The sequence below is a fragment of the Melanaphis sacchari genome, unplaced genomic scaffold (genome assembly GCF_002803265.2).
Source record: "Melanaphis sacchari strain LSU unplaced genomic scaffold, SCAv2.0 Contig49_pilon_pilon, whole genome shotgun sequence".
Taxonomy (NCBI): Eukaryota; Metazoa; Arthropoda; class Insecta; order Hemiptera; family Aphididae; genus Melanaphis; species Melanaphis sacchari.
Window position 1 is genome coordinate 410,760 of NW_020271334.1, and position 14,081 is coordinate 424,840.

The 14,081-nt window shown below is 21.1% G+C and overlaps 1 protein-coding gene across 2 annotated transcripts in view; it reads right to left on the bottom strand.

Annotated features, from left to right (window-relative positions):
* The window catches only part of LOC112598642 (zwei Ig domain protein zig-8-like), a 252,907-nt gene extending 239,597 nt beyond the window's left edge, over window positions 1-13,310 (bottom strand). For both annotated transcript variants that reach the window (XM_025345166.1, XM_025345165.1), the window contains exon 1: window positions 12,935-13,310. The gene's annotated coding sequence lies outside the window, so the exon portion shown is untranslated. The remainder of the gene's footprint in view (window positions 1-12,934) is intronic.
* Between the last annotated feature and the right edge of the window lie 771 nt (window positions 13,311-14,081).

Below are 14,081 nucleotides of genomic sequence, written 5' to 3' on the forward strand. Positions count from 1 at the left end.
GTTACGTATTGCTACTACAATTATGAAAATACTTACAGAGAACAACGGAAATGGTGGTTGGTTCAGGCTCTTTTGTTCATTGTATAAAATTCCAATTTAAGAATCTACATTTAACAAAAATGTGTAAAATATTTTATCTAAACATAAGTTATTATTTTGACCTGAAACCAAGAAATTACTGTAAAATATTAGTTTATTAACTTGTAATATTACGATCAGTAATATTTATTTTATTTATTTAAATTAGTGCATAACAATTTTCATTGTTTTAATTTGTTTATTCGTATTACAAAGGTAACTTGCAAATAGTTTATGCAATTATTATTTGTTAAAATCTAATATAACATATTATTGGAAAATATATATTTAAAAGAATAAGTATTGCTTGCAGTTTGATAATCGATGTTCATAATATTAATTATAAAATAACGTAACTAAAAATATAATTTTTCAATAGCATTTAAACCATCAAAGATGAATTTTTATTGAAGCAGAATTGGATGTAAAAATTTGTATGATTAAATTATATTATCAAGATTGCACATATAATTATTTTCTAATTAAATATTACTTTAAGATTTTAGTAATCTTTCAATGATGAAATACATGATTTAATTTATTTATCTCAAATCCATATATATATTAATTAGCACACCTGGATGAAATTTGAAATATTATTAATCAAATATTTAAATGTCTTATATTTATTTGTAATCCATGATCATTATAATTTCATCAAATTAGTTTATTTTTTTAATTTAAACAGAAAATCTAAACAAAAGCGGAATATCTTAAATTGTTTTATCCTCTTTACAGACTCAAGAATATAATTATTTCAGTCGTCATTGTTTATCAATTTTGTTTTTATAGTTTAAATAGGAGTAAACTAAAAACTATACATAGTACTGGTATTTTATATATAATATTATAAAGATAATAAACCAATGAATATTTAAAATAAAATTTTCAATTATAATAAAATAAACAATATTGTATATTAATAACAGGCAACTTGTAATGAAAACAGTATAATCATCAATTATTTATAAATTATCAAATATCATAGAGATAATTATTTATAATTAATTTTTCAAAGGCTTTATCTTTTAATACATGGTCAGTATATTACTTATTTTTACTTATTATTAACTATAATATATTATATTTCTTCACGTACTATCATGTCATACTATTTTGATCTTTTTTTCTTTTTTTTTTACTAAAACTATATTATAAAAATGTACGTATTATGTAAGTAAACATGTTATATATTATTTATAAAAACGTGTTTTTGAGAGAATTTTTATATTTTTCATTTGCACATCTTTACTATTTGTCGTATAATTTAAAACTTAATAAACTATAGAAGAAATATAATATATTATAGTTAATAATAAGTAAAAAAATAAATGAAAATATACTGACCATGTATTAAAAGATAAAACGCTGAAAAAAATTAATTATAAATAATTATCTCTATGATATTTGATAATTTATAAATAATTGATGATTATACTGTTTTTCGTACAAGTTGCCTGTTAATATACAATATTGTTTATTTTTAGTTATAATTGAAAATTTTATTTTAAATATTCATTGGTTTACTTATCTTGTTATAATATTATATAAAATACAGTATTAATGTATAGTTTTTTTTTTTTTAGTTTTTACTTCCTATTTAAAATATAAAAAAAAAACAAAATTATTAAACAATGACGACTGAAATAATTATATTCTTGAGTCTGTAAAGAGGATAAAAACAATTTAAGATGTCCGCTTTTGTTTAATTTTCTGTTTAAATTAAATAAAAAAATAAACTAATTTTGATGAAATTATAATGAATAGTGGATTACAAATAAATATTAAGACATTTAAAATATTTGATTAATAATATTTCAAATTTTCATCCAGGTGCTAATGATATATATGGATTTGGATAAAATAAACAAATCATGTATTTCATCATTGGAAAATTACTAAAATCTTAAAAATTAATATTTAATTAGAAAAATTAACGATATTTTTAATCTTGATAATATAATTAATCATACAACATTTTTACATCCAATTCTTTCAATAAAAATCTACATCTTTTGATGGTTTAAAATGCTATTGAAAAAATTATATTTTTTTATAGTTACGTTATTTTATAATTAATATTATGAACATCGATTATCAAACTGCAGGCAATACTTATTTCTTTTTAAATATGTATTTTTCATAATAATATGTGTATATTAGATTTTAATAAATAAATAATAATGCATAAACTATTTGCAAGTGTACCTTTTAGATACGAATAAACAATTAAAACAATGAAAATTGTTACACTAATTTAAATAAATAAAAATAAAATATTACTGATCATAAATATTACAAGTTAATAGCTAATATTTTACAGTACAATATTCTACTATGTTGTATTACATCAAAAATGAATAACTTTATGTTTAGGTATAGAATGATTTTTACTACAGTTTTTGTTAAATTAATTATTTCTTAAATTGGAATTTTTAATACCAAATGGAACAAAAGAGCTGAACCAACCACCATTTCCGTTTGTTCTCTGTAGGTATTTTTCATAATTGTGAGTACGTTGAAAATATTGACTTGTGATTATATTATTATCTAACTATACTTAAATTACATTCTAGCTCAGATGAACATGATGATGATTTAGGAATTTCATTTTGACGACATGAAAAACGTTCGTAAATTGTTGTACGGTATGGCAATGGAATTAATTAGAAGCTTCCTAAATTACAGGCTAACGATGGAATGTCATACAACATCAACCATAGTAAGTTCGTATAATAATTGAATAAAAAAAAAAAATGTAATATATACTGTTTATTAAATAGGAGGTATCTATCATGTTAAAAAATCTTTGACAAAACAAAGTTATACTTTACAAAATATTTTAAATAATAATAGGTATATGTTTGAAAAAATATCAAAACATTATTTATTAATATAAAAGTCTTGATCATTACAATTTTCGTTGGTTGTAAATAATTTATATAAAATTATAGAAATACGGCCAATAAATAATATCTAAAAAATTTATTATTTTTCATAAGTTATTTAAAACGAACTACGAATATTATATAGATTCTAATATATTATTAAATATTAAATAATATAATTGTTATTAAAAATATAATATATGCCTATAAAATAATAATTAATTACGAATAATAATATTTTTCTATGAAACGAAGAATTATTTCTGGTAATATAAATATAATATTGAATGTTTTAATTTAAATAAAATAAGTTCTGAAATAATATTTAATTATAATTTTTTTTTTTTTGGATAGTTTTACTTTAAATAATTTCAAAAAATCCATCGCTAACAAAAATATCAGGATTGTATAATTTGAAAATGATTTTATAAACGAAAAATATCCTGTATTTTTACAATATCCCATACATTTATTTATAATTTAGTTTTATCTTGATACATAAATTACCATAGACTATGTTGTCAATAGAAATATGTCAAACCACTTATAAAATAAACAACTCTTATCTTACATCATTGGATATTTTTTTAAAGAATAAATTTATAATTTAACAACAGTAAACATTATGTATTATAGCCATAACTGTATTAAAAATAACCGTAATTGATTAATTACTGTATTTATTATGCCGTGTGTAGTAATTTTTTTAATGTTTTTTTATTATTTATTTACATCACGTTATACAATTTTACAAAATATAATGTCATATATTATATGGCTAATAAAAAAATGAATTTAATGTTATCGACAGTAAAATAATTTTTATATTCTACGTGAATGTGTGTGGTAAAGCTTCTATTTGCATATTATTATCATTTATATTTTATATACAATTTAGATATCGATTATTATTATGACTATTATTATTATTATCATGCACGATGGCTTTCAAATGGCCAAAATGGTTCCATTGTTTTGCAGGGCCAGCCATTGTGTCAGATATGTATTTTGGTGGTAGGTAATAATGACCGCATGCCGACAAATTTGAATACCCATTGTCTTAAACGTTAACGGTAAAACATGTAATACCGTTTGAGCTACTCAGAAGATCATAACCAATCTAATCAACTTTATATGTTTTTGTTTAATTATTTACAGGAAAATTATCATAGTAATAATAATAATATATAGAAAAATAAAGCAATACTTAATATTAAAGTTTACAACTAAAACATGGACATCCTAGGTACCTGATGTTTTATTTTTTTTATTAAGAGTGATAAAATAATAAGTTAATGTTATTTTTAAATACAATTCTTATGATTATTTTATTATCTAGATAAAATAATATTTATTTTTTTCAATTATTTTAGTAATCTATGATATTTATTATGTCCATGAAGATTTCTGTTTTTCATAAGAAATTCAAAATTTAAATAATTCTAAAAATTTTGAATTGAAATATGCGTTAGAAATATTTATGATTTTCCTTTTTTATAGAACATTAATTTATAAAATGTTTTGAACGTTATCTATAAAATAATAACAATATACCTAAGAATATACTATATTTAGTTTTCGTATAACTACATTTTGAAAATATGATGTATGACAAACATAGAATTACTATAATTATATTGTCATTGATAATACGAAAATTATACGGTGATAAAATTATTAACATATAATAATATATAATAGTTAATAAAACAATAATTTTAATTAATATAAATAAGCGTGCACATTTTTTGTAAGATCTTTGGTTGTCGTTTAGTAAGCAATTCATAAATTTAAATATCAGATGTTATAGACAAGTTATCATTATAACAGTATTAAAATATTACAAAAAGCAAATAAAAATGTGATTTGAATAAATTTGTAGTTATAAATACGTAACTAATTCGGGGAAAAAATGAAAAAAAACAGTGGTACGTAAAAAAGTTGTGACATTAAAGTATACTGTAGAAAACTTTAAGAATGGTTCTGAAAGCGATCGTAAATTTCTCGTGATTCGATATAGATTACACAAGCATTCAGTGGCTGATAAAAATGAACATAAATTCGTATGTGAATAAGGTCTGAACCGAGAGAGGGTAGACAACAAATTTCGTCAGCAATTTGATAAAGTGCTTGAAAAGTATCAGGCGAAGACGATGCATGGGCCCTTAGCAGGCACCTCCCTTTTCTTCTCCTATTATAACTTTTTCCTTCCAAGTTTTTGTTGTTGTTTTTTTCCTTCTTCTTTTTCATTTTTCTCGCTCTTTTTATACATTTTTATTATTTATACACACGCGTCTTGGGTTTCTCACGCAGTTCCATCATTTTGATACATCGAAACACTTATTCACCCCTTCCCGAGGACGACACCGGCATAAATAAGCCTTTAGGTGTGCGATCCGAGCATGTAATCGCGTAAAACATCAACATCGAGCTGCTTGAAAGCGATGTTCTTGGTTTTCGCTAGACTTGATAAAATGATTATGCATAAGGGAGTCGTGAAACGTAATTTGTATGTTTCCTATTTTTCTCACCCTATGGTCTCTTCCTCAGACAGAAACTACTATGGTTTTACTTAAACTGATCCACTATGCGCAAGCGCACAAACACGTACACACTTAATAAATACACGTAGATATCATGAAAACTATGCATTTCACATTTAATCTACACAGTTTCTGCACAGCATATCATTATACAATATAGGTACCATATTCATATTTTGAATTTATATGCATTCATATTTATTACGGATAAGACTTGAATACATTTATTTATTGTTTAGCATTAAATAAACTAAAAAAAAGATATTTAATCTTGAGCAATTATTTTTAAAATCTTATACTTTAGTCTCAAAGGAAATAATTAAGGTTCAAACTTTTTATAGTTATATAATCTTATAATTCATTTAACTGAAATATTTAACATTCCATACAATTTTATTTTCTTTATTTGCATAATAATTGAGCATTAAATTATCCTATAAGTTATTTTCCACTTAACGGTCAAGGTATTCATAAAATTAAAATATTTCTTTTTTTAAATAAATTTATATATAAATATGTGCATTTTTTTTATTATTTTTTATTTGTATGTGTGATGATTTAACTACTAATTTCATACAAGATACATTAATTATACATTTTTTTCTAATCGTTGAGCATACAAAATTAATTATAAAATAAGTACACATAGTTATATTAGTTGTATAAATATGTAAAATAATAAAATTAGATATAATCATAAATTAATGATATGAAAATACTTGTGAGTGTTATATACCATTATGTATTTTAAATGATTTTATTGATTTCATTGGTTATGTTTATTTATTAATAAATAATAAAAAATTAATTTAAAAATGTAATGACTATATGTTAATACTTTATAAAAGTTTTTCTAACAATTTAAAAATTTAATTTATTGGTTAGCTTTAAAATTAATAATAAATCAATAATGTGAAATCGTATTTTTTTTGCAAATATTTGAAAAAATTATACTTCAACTTAAATTATTTATATATATATTAATTAAAGATAATTTATTTTTACATTCATTACACACAGCAGCCATCAATAATAAATTATAAAAAAATATTTAACTCAAAATAAAATTTGAAAACCTGCAACGTAAACTCAACAAACTGTTAATAACAAATATTTATTTATTTTTTAATTTGAAATATTTAAATACAATCACGTATAGAACACTTAAATGCAGGTATCTAACTACTTTGTAAGTTCCAGTTAATTTTCATCTCACATTTTGTGTTTATAAGACCTCACTCAACACCTTTTCGTCGTATATCCATCAACCACATTATTCATCATTATACTCGTCAACTCTATACATACTTTCTTCTCACATCACCTTGCTAGTAGAAATTTCAATTTATACTAGATAGCATGTCCCAGAGGTGTTTAATAAAACATTATTTTTAACCATTGGTCTATTGCACATAATCTTGCTATCTAATTGATTAATTGAATATAGACACATATTTTAATCAATGTACCTGATAACTTAACCAAACAATGATATACTACAGGTATTTAAAACTTTAGCAGCATTGATATCACACACCAAAGAATTAAGTATTTTTAACTTTTTTCATTCTTTTCTCTATATTTATAAGATAAGGTAGGGTTTTATTAATTATTTTGTAACTATTATCTTGTTACTATATTATTATTGAATAATATGCAGTTAATGATGTGCCAAACTTGCTTTCGTGTAGTTTATATTATTTAAAAAAAAGAAAAACCTTCAAAATAAAACATGTATATATCTCCTAAAATAAAGTTTAAAGCCATATCAATTGAATTGTTTCGCAGTAGACAACAAACAAATGACATAAGATAAGAGGTTTATAACTGATGATAATACCTTTTGACATAATGAAACATTTAAATTTACCTTATTTGAATGGATAATATAATCATATTCAATCTTATTGATGAAAATATGGCAATGATTATATTTATGGACTAAATTTCGTTGTTTTTTAATCATAGTTAAATAATTTAACTGGTTAAAAAAAAATAATTTAAAAATTTAAAATATTTTTTTTCTTAAATGATAATAATTAATTATTTTAATTGATTCATGAATTATTAAAATCGTTTTGTAAAAAAAAAATCTTTCTTTGTAGTTCTTTCAAATAATAACTTTAATTTTTATGAAGTTATATTTATTGTTTTTAAGACAAGTTTGATACGATATAATCATGGATTTAAATGTATATATTAATATATATGAATAGCATTTTTTATTCTTTAAATAAATCATTCAAATTGAAATAAACTTTTAAAACAACAATATAAAATAAAATATAAGCAGATATTAATACATATTGCACATATTTAAATGTATATACTATATACAATTTTAAATATATTTTTCTACAGTTATACTTGTGTTTTCATGAAATTTATAATTGTAAATACATTACAAATTTAGTTTTTGGAATTGAAATTTATAGTTAAATACCATAATTATATTTTTGATAACACATTAATAATGTCTTGTGAAGATTATTTTTTTTTTCTAATGTTAATCACCCTTTCTCAATATATTTTTAAGAAAATAATAATTATTATTATTTTTTTTTTTTTTTTTTAATTGTTGATTTATGTATAAATAATACTTAAAATATGGTTATTTTGGATTATGAAACATAATTATTTAACTGATAAGATTAGGTTTATATGTATGAGGTTTATGATGATTAGAAAATTATATCAATGAATATTTACTAATATAGGCTATTTATAATTTGTAAATATTGACTGTAATTATTTCTATAGGTTATAGATAGTACATTATTTTTATAATTTATCTTAAGGATTTATATTCTTAGTATATTAAGTTAAAGAATACAGAAACTTCTTGTTCGTATTTCGATTTAGAAGCTAGACAATTTTCAAGAAAAATAGAACATACTGGTTAACAATTTATAGAAAAAAAAGGTTGATTCTAAAATGAAAAAAAAACAACAGTAAAATTGCTTTGTTTTATATTAGATTTCAAGTTTATCTCGTTATTGAGTAGGTCACTGTAATATTGATGTGTTTAATTTAAATTCATTTATAAATCAATGCATAAAAAAAAACAATTCTGGATGAAGACTATCTGTCAACCTCTATTTATGATCTAAGTAAACCATTTTTTTTACCATAACCGATTTGAATATTATTAAGTTGTTCAATATACGTATACGTTATAAATACAGTACATTAGTTTTATTTTTAATTATATAAAACATTTAAATTCAGGTAAACTGTACATTTTCAATTATTGTTTGATTATTCAAACACTTCTGAGGAACTTTTAATGCAGGTTATCGATGTTCAAGTGTATTTATATTACTAGTAAGTCTATGTACTATAGAATAGTTGTGATATGTTTTTTTTTGAAATTGGTATATTAAAAATATTGGAAATTAATCTGTATAAAATAAATAACAATACACGTAATAGTAATACATTTTAAGTTCTATAGATTTAATTCTTTAGATTATCAACTAAATAATTTATGTCAATAGTTTATCGTATAAATTCTAATCAAATTTTATTAAATTTATGTATGAAACGTTAATAAAAATAAATAGTTTATATAACCATTATATTTGTGTATATTATTTTTTTTTATATTTTTATATTATTATAATAATTACAGTGACAAGAAAATGTATACTAAAATTTTAAACCTTTTAATCAAACATTAATTATTTTCACGAGCAATAAAAAAAAAAACTTAACTTCCTATTAATAATTTAAAATATTATATAGGTATGAATAAACATAGTTCAAGTATAAGTTGAATGTTTCAAAATGTCACCATTGTTTTTTTTTTCAAATAATAACTAAATTATAAGAATTGAAAATTAATTTTAGAATAAAATTGTATAAATGTTTTTATCTAAGTTATAAAATTAAAATTTTAAATAGTTACCTACTTATGAAAAAAGTAATGTGACTTTTCTATTATTTTTTTTTTTTTTTCATTGTATTATAAATATAGAATAGTCTTTAAATATACTTAAAATTCTAAAACTATCATGTATATTATGTTATATGTACTAGTACCAATTCTAAGTTATAAGTATAAGAGTTTGTAGTGTTTTACCGTATATGTAGTTAAAAAAATAAATATATAACAATAATAAATATTTTGTATTACGTATTTAATTGTTTAAAAAAAAAAAATTAAAAATAAAAGTATTTTATTATAATGATAATCGAATATTCATTGAAAAATATGATGTAAATTATTAACAATAATAAGTGCGAATTCTTACTCAATTTATCAATAAACCAGATAATTAGTGAAAAAATAAATGTACTAATTTTATCTATAGTGTGATTTTTACTATAAAATATTTTGTTTAAAGGAGTACTTAAAGACATGTACCTATAACTTTTATAATCATATATAGATTAAGAATTTAACACAGATCATATTTGTTGCTTAGCGAACAGCTATTATTTTTAAATTGTGCATAAATAAGACATGGTATTGTTTAATAAAAATAAAAATATAATTGATAAAATTGATTTATTAGTTGTATTGTTACTCCAACAAAAATAACCTTTGAAAATAAAATAATTTTATTATTATAAACTAAACAAATGTATAATATTGTTTAACATTTAAATTCTTGTTATTTAATCTTATGAAAAAGGGAATATTTCAACATAATGTTGAGCATCTAAAAGTTTGTAAAACAATAATTATTTAAATTCTATTATAATTAAAATTAAAATATAGTAAACCATATTTTATAGGTGAGTGAACACTTTTTATAATATTTTAAAATAAACACACATTTGGAATACATAGTTGATATTTCTGTTAAATTAAAATAAAACTTGCTATATTTTTTTTTTTTTTTTGAGCTCTGCTTAAAAAACATATTCAATTACACAATTTTATCATCGAGTTTAAGTTTTAAGTATTAAATAATAACACACCTCAGCTGCCTGAGTAACTTCTTCCGAGGCAAATAATGTTATATTGCTAAGAATCATACTTTAAAATCAATATTAGTTATTATGTTATTAAATTTTGAAGTTTATTAAGTATAAATTAATTTTAATATTTTAATAGAACACAATAACTACATTGAATTAAGTTAACAGTTATATCTGAAATAATATAAAACTTTTCATTTATGAAATAATTAAGTATGAAAAATGAATTTTTATAAAAAAAAATATCATAAATTGTCTGGTTTCGAAGTAAAGAATATGAATAATTGCAATAAACTTATCATTTTAAAATTATTTTAAATAATTATTGTTTAATAATATCGACAATTTTTCTGATAATTTATTGATTATTGGTTAAAATATAAAATAAATTATTTTAAAATCAACTCTATACATGTATACTTATACAGTAAATATATTATTATTTATAAATCATGCATGTTTTACAAAAATTAGTTTAAATTTACAACACGTACAACAATAATTCAACAATTATATTAAAATCAAAATTTTTTTTTGTGATATAGTTATCAGTACTAATTTAGAATCTAAGTACAATAGCAAAAATCAATTACTCGCTGTAAAATAATATTTGTATTCTATTATTTATTTGACTTGTTTTGTGTACAATATTTTGTAATTTTTTTTTCCAGAATTTTTAGAATACCTATCTGTTTTTCTCAAATGTAATAACATATTTTGTACTTTTAAGTTTGAAGAGGTTCATTTCTCTTTCTTAGTTTATCTCTTAAAATTTCTGTAAAAATCCACAAATAAGTTTATAGAATGAAGATGTTTAAGCTAGCATACCTAACTTAACTGTTTTCTGCTCAGTATCATTTTCGAATGGAATAATATAGTTTATATTGTATTTTAAATTATATATATGTATAAATAAAAATATATTCTATTTTCTTCACTTAAACAAGCAAAGTATTATAAGTATGTAAACACTCAGTATTTATACCTTGCTCAAATAAATATAAGATGGAAAAATATTTCTTTATAATCAAAGTTATTTTTAAATTTATATTTATATCAATGCTTGACAACACAATTTTAAATAAAGGAAGGAAGTGAGTTTTTGGAGATTTGAAAATGTTTCATCACTTCAGTTTTAAGATATTATAAAATGAAAAAAAAAGAATCGATTTTGAGCAAGTTTTTTTTTTTTTTGTTGTTCAACATTTTATAAGAAAAATAAACTGTTTATGATAATTAGATCTCCATTACGTACTTAATAAGAACTTTAAAAATTCAAAAAAATACAAAACGTGATAATATAACGAGTACTGATAAAAGATTGATATTTATATAACAATAGACATAAATATTTGTGCAGCAAAATTATATTTTGTACACAGTATGATAAAATGTATTAAATAGAATATTTTATACAGTTTTTGCAATTCGCTATAATTTTGACGAGGCTAAGTAAGATAACTAATATTTTTCACTTAATATGTTGATTCAGATAAGTATAAGTTTCATTCTACGTTAAATGTAATTTAACTTAGTTTAAAAATAATAATATATTTTTTTAACAGATTATTTAGTATTTATGTTTATGATAAAACATTATAAGAAAATCAGATAAAAATATAATAATATACACGATAACAAAAATATACCATAGTAAAAATAATATTAACAGAAACAAGAATACAGAAAACGAGGTGACCTAATGATATGAACAACTGATAGAAGTTATAAACTATTTAGGTCATTTTATTATGGACCACAAAATAAATTTATCTTAAGTCGTCGAACTTACTTATTTAATAGTATTAATTTTAAAAAGTCTACAATAGTGATCCGGGTGAAAATATTATTTTATATACACATTTATTTTGTTTAAATACGAGTATATTTTTTGATCCAGTTGGAATTTAAAAATAGTGCATGGAATCTTTCGACGGTTTAAATTTAGTATGTATAATATAAAGTATATTTTTAAACTTATAAATACAATTTACAATTATTTAATCTTTACTTTTTTATAACAAAAATACAATTAAACATCCATGAAATTTATGTTAGGAAAAATAACTAATGCGAGTATAAGCTAATTAATAGATTAGTGATTCCTTGGAATGAATTTAAACTTATTAAGGCAGATATAATTTTAAAAATTAAAAAAAACTCGTTCAATTTAACATTTTGATTTTTTTGATTCTCAGCCTTAAATTGTTTAACAAGCTAACTAGTAAAAAGTGACAACATTTTTTTTTCTTTAAAATTCCATGGTATATTCATGAATGGTTAATTTAATTATTAAATTGAGTTTAAGTAACCAGCAAATTATACATTATTTCATCACTCCCAATAATTAAGGTCTAGTTGCGTATATGTGTGAAGACATTGAGTCATTGTCAACACATACCTACATTACTAATTATACTTGTATATTCAACATAATATTTCAATTTATTGCTTCATGTTTTATTACATAAATTATAAGATTTTTATTATTGCACTCACTTTTAACACCTCGTATCTGTAACTGTATTAATCCTCTAGTAGCACTATTTGCGATTTTTCGTACATCGTGTACACTTTTAAAGGTATTTATAATGCATAAAACCTATAATATATATATATTAACACACACATACACACATACACATATATATATATAAATTTATATTATCTTTATAACTATATATATATGTACAACTTTCCTAAACGAACCATACGGATGAAAATAAATTTTATCGCGATCGTTAATTATTCGGATTTAATAACAAGTATTTATTTTTTTTTTTTTTTTTTTGTCGCTTAGATTTAGTGTCAAACGTAATAACAAACAAACGGCAACTTTTTAAATTCACGCAGCACACGAGGCGTACGGATAATATCCCGGATGCGCACTGACGTCGCTTTTACTGACGTTCGCGATAAATGCCGCCAAAAGCCGGCCGGGCGCTCGTCGTATAGTGTCGGTACGGTTCGGCATCACACTAAAGTCGTTAAAATTACATATATGCATAACGAAATTAAAGTAGCTTACTTGCCTTGCTTCGTTTCAATACGAATACGTTCTAAGTTATTTTTTTAATTATTTCAAATAGGAAAAACTAAATAGATTAAAATGTATTTTATTTTGTGTTTAACTATATTATAATTGTTATTATCAGCTAAATTTATGATATCTTTAATAAAAATAATCGTTAAATTTCAAAACCATTAAATAATGGTATTATTTTTATTGAAATATTAATTCTTTCATAATCAATACAGACAAGAATATTTGTTTATATTTAACAATATTACGAATTTAAATTAAAATAAACAATATTATTTTATATCTAAATGTATATATTATATTAGTCTTTGAAGATGATTAGATTTATAATACTAAGATTTTAAATAAAATGTATTGAATTAAAATTATTTTTTTATGATTAATTAATGCATGTTCAATCTAATATATCATATATATTAAAATGTCTGCTATTTTGGGAAAGTTTAGACAATTTCTCAATTATAGCTCTTAAACCAATGAGTAAGCAAAGTTATGTAGTAACATAATAATTCTTACCACGAACTCTTAAATACCTGGAAGTCATTATGTATCAAGTTACGTGCATTTGATTTTCAGTTTTTAACTAAGACTAATACTTCTGTA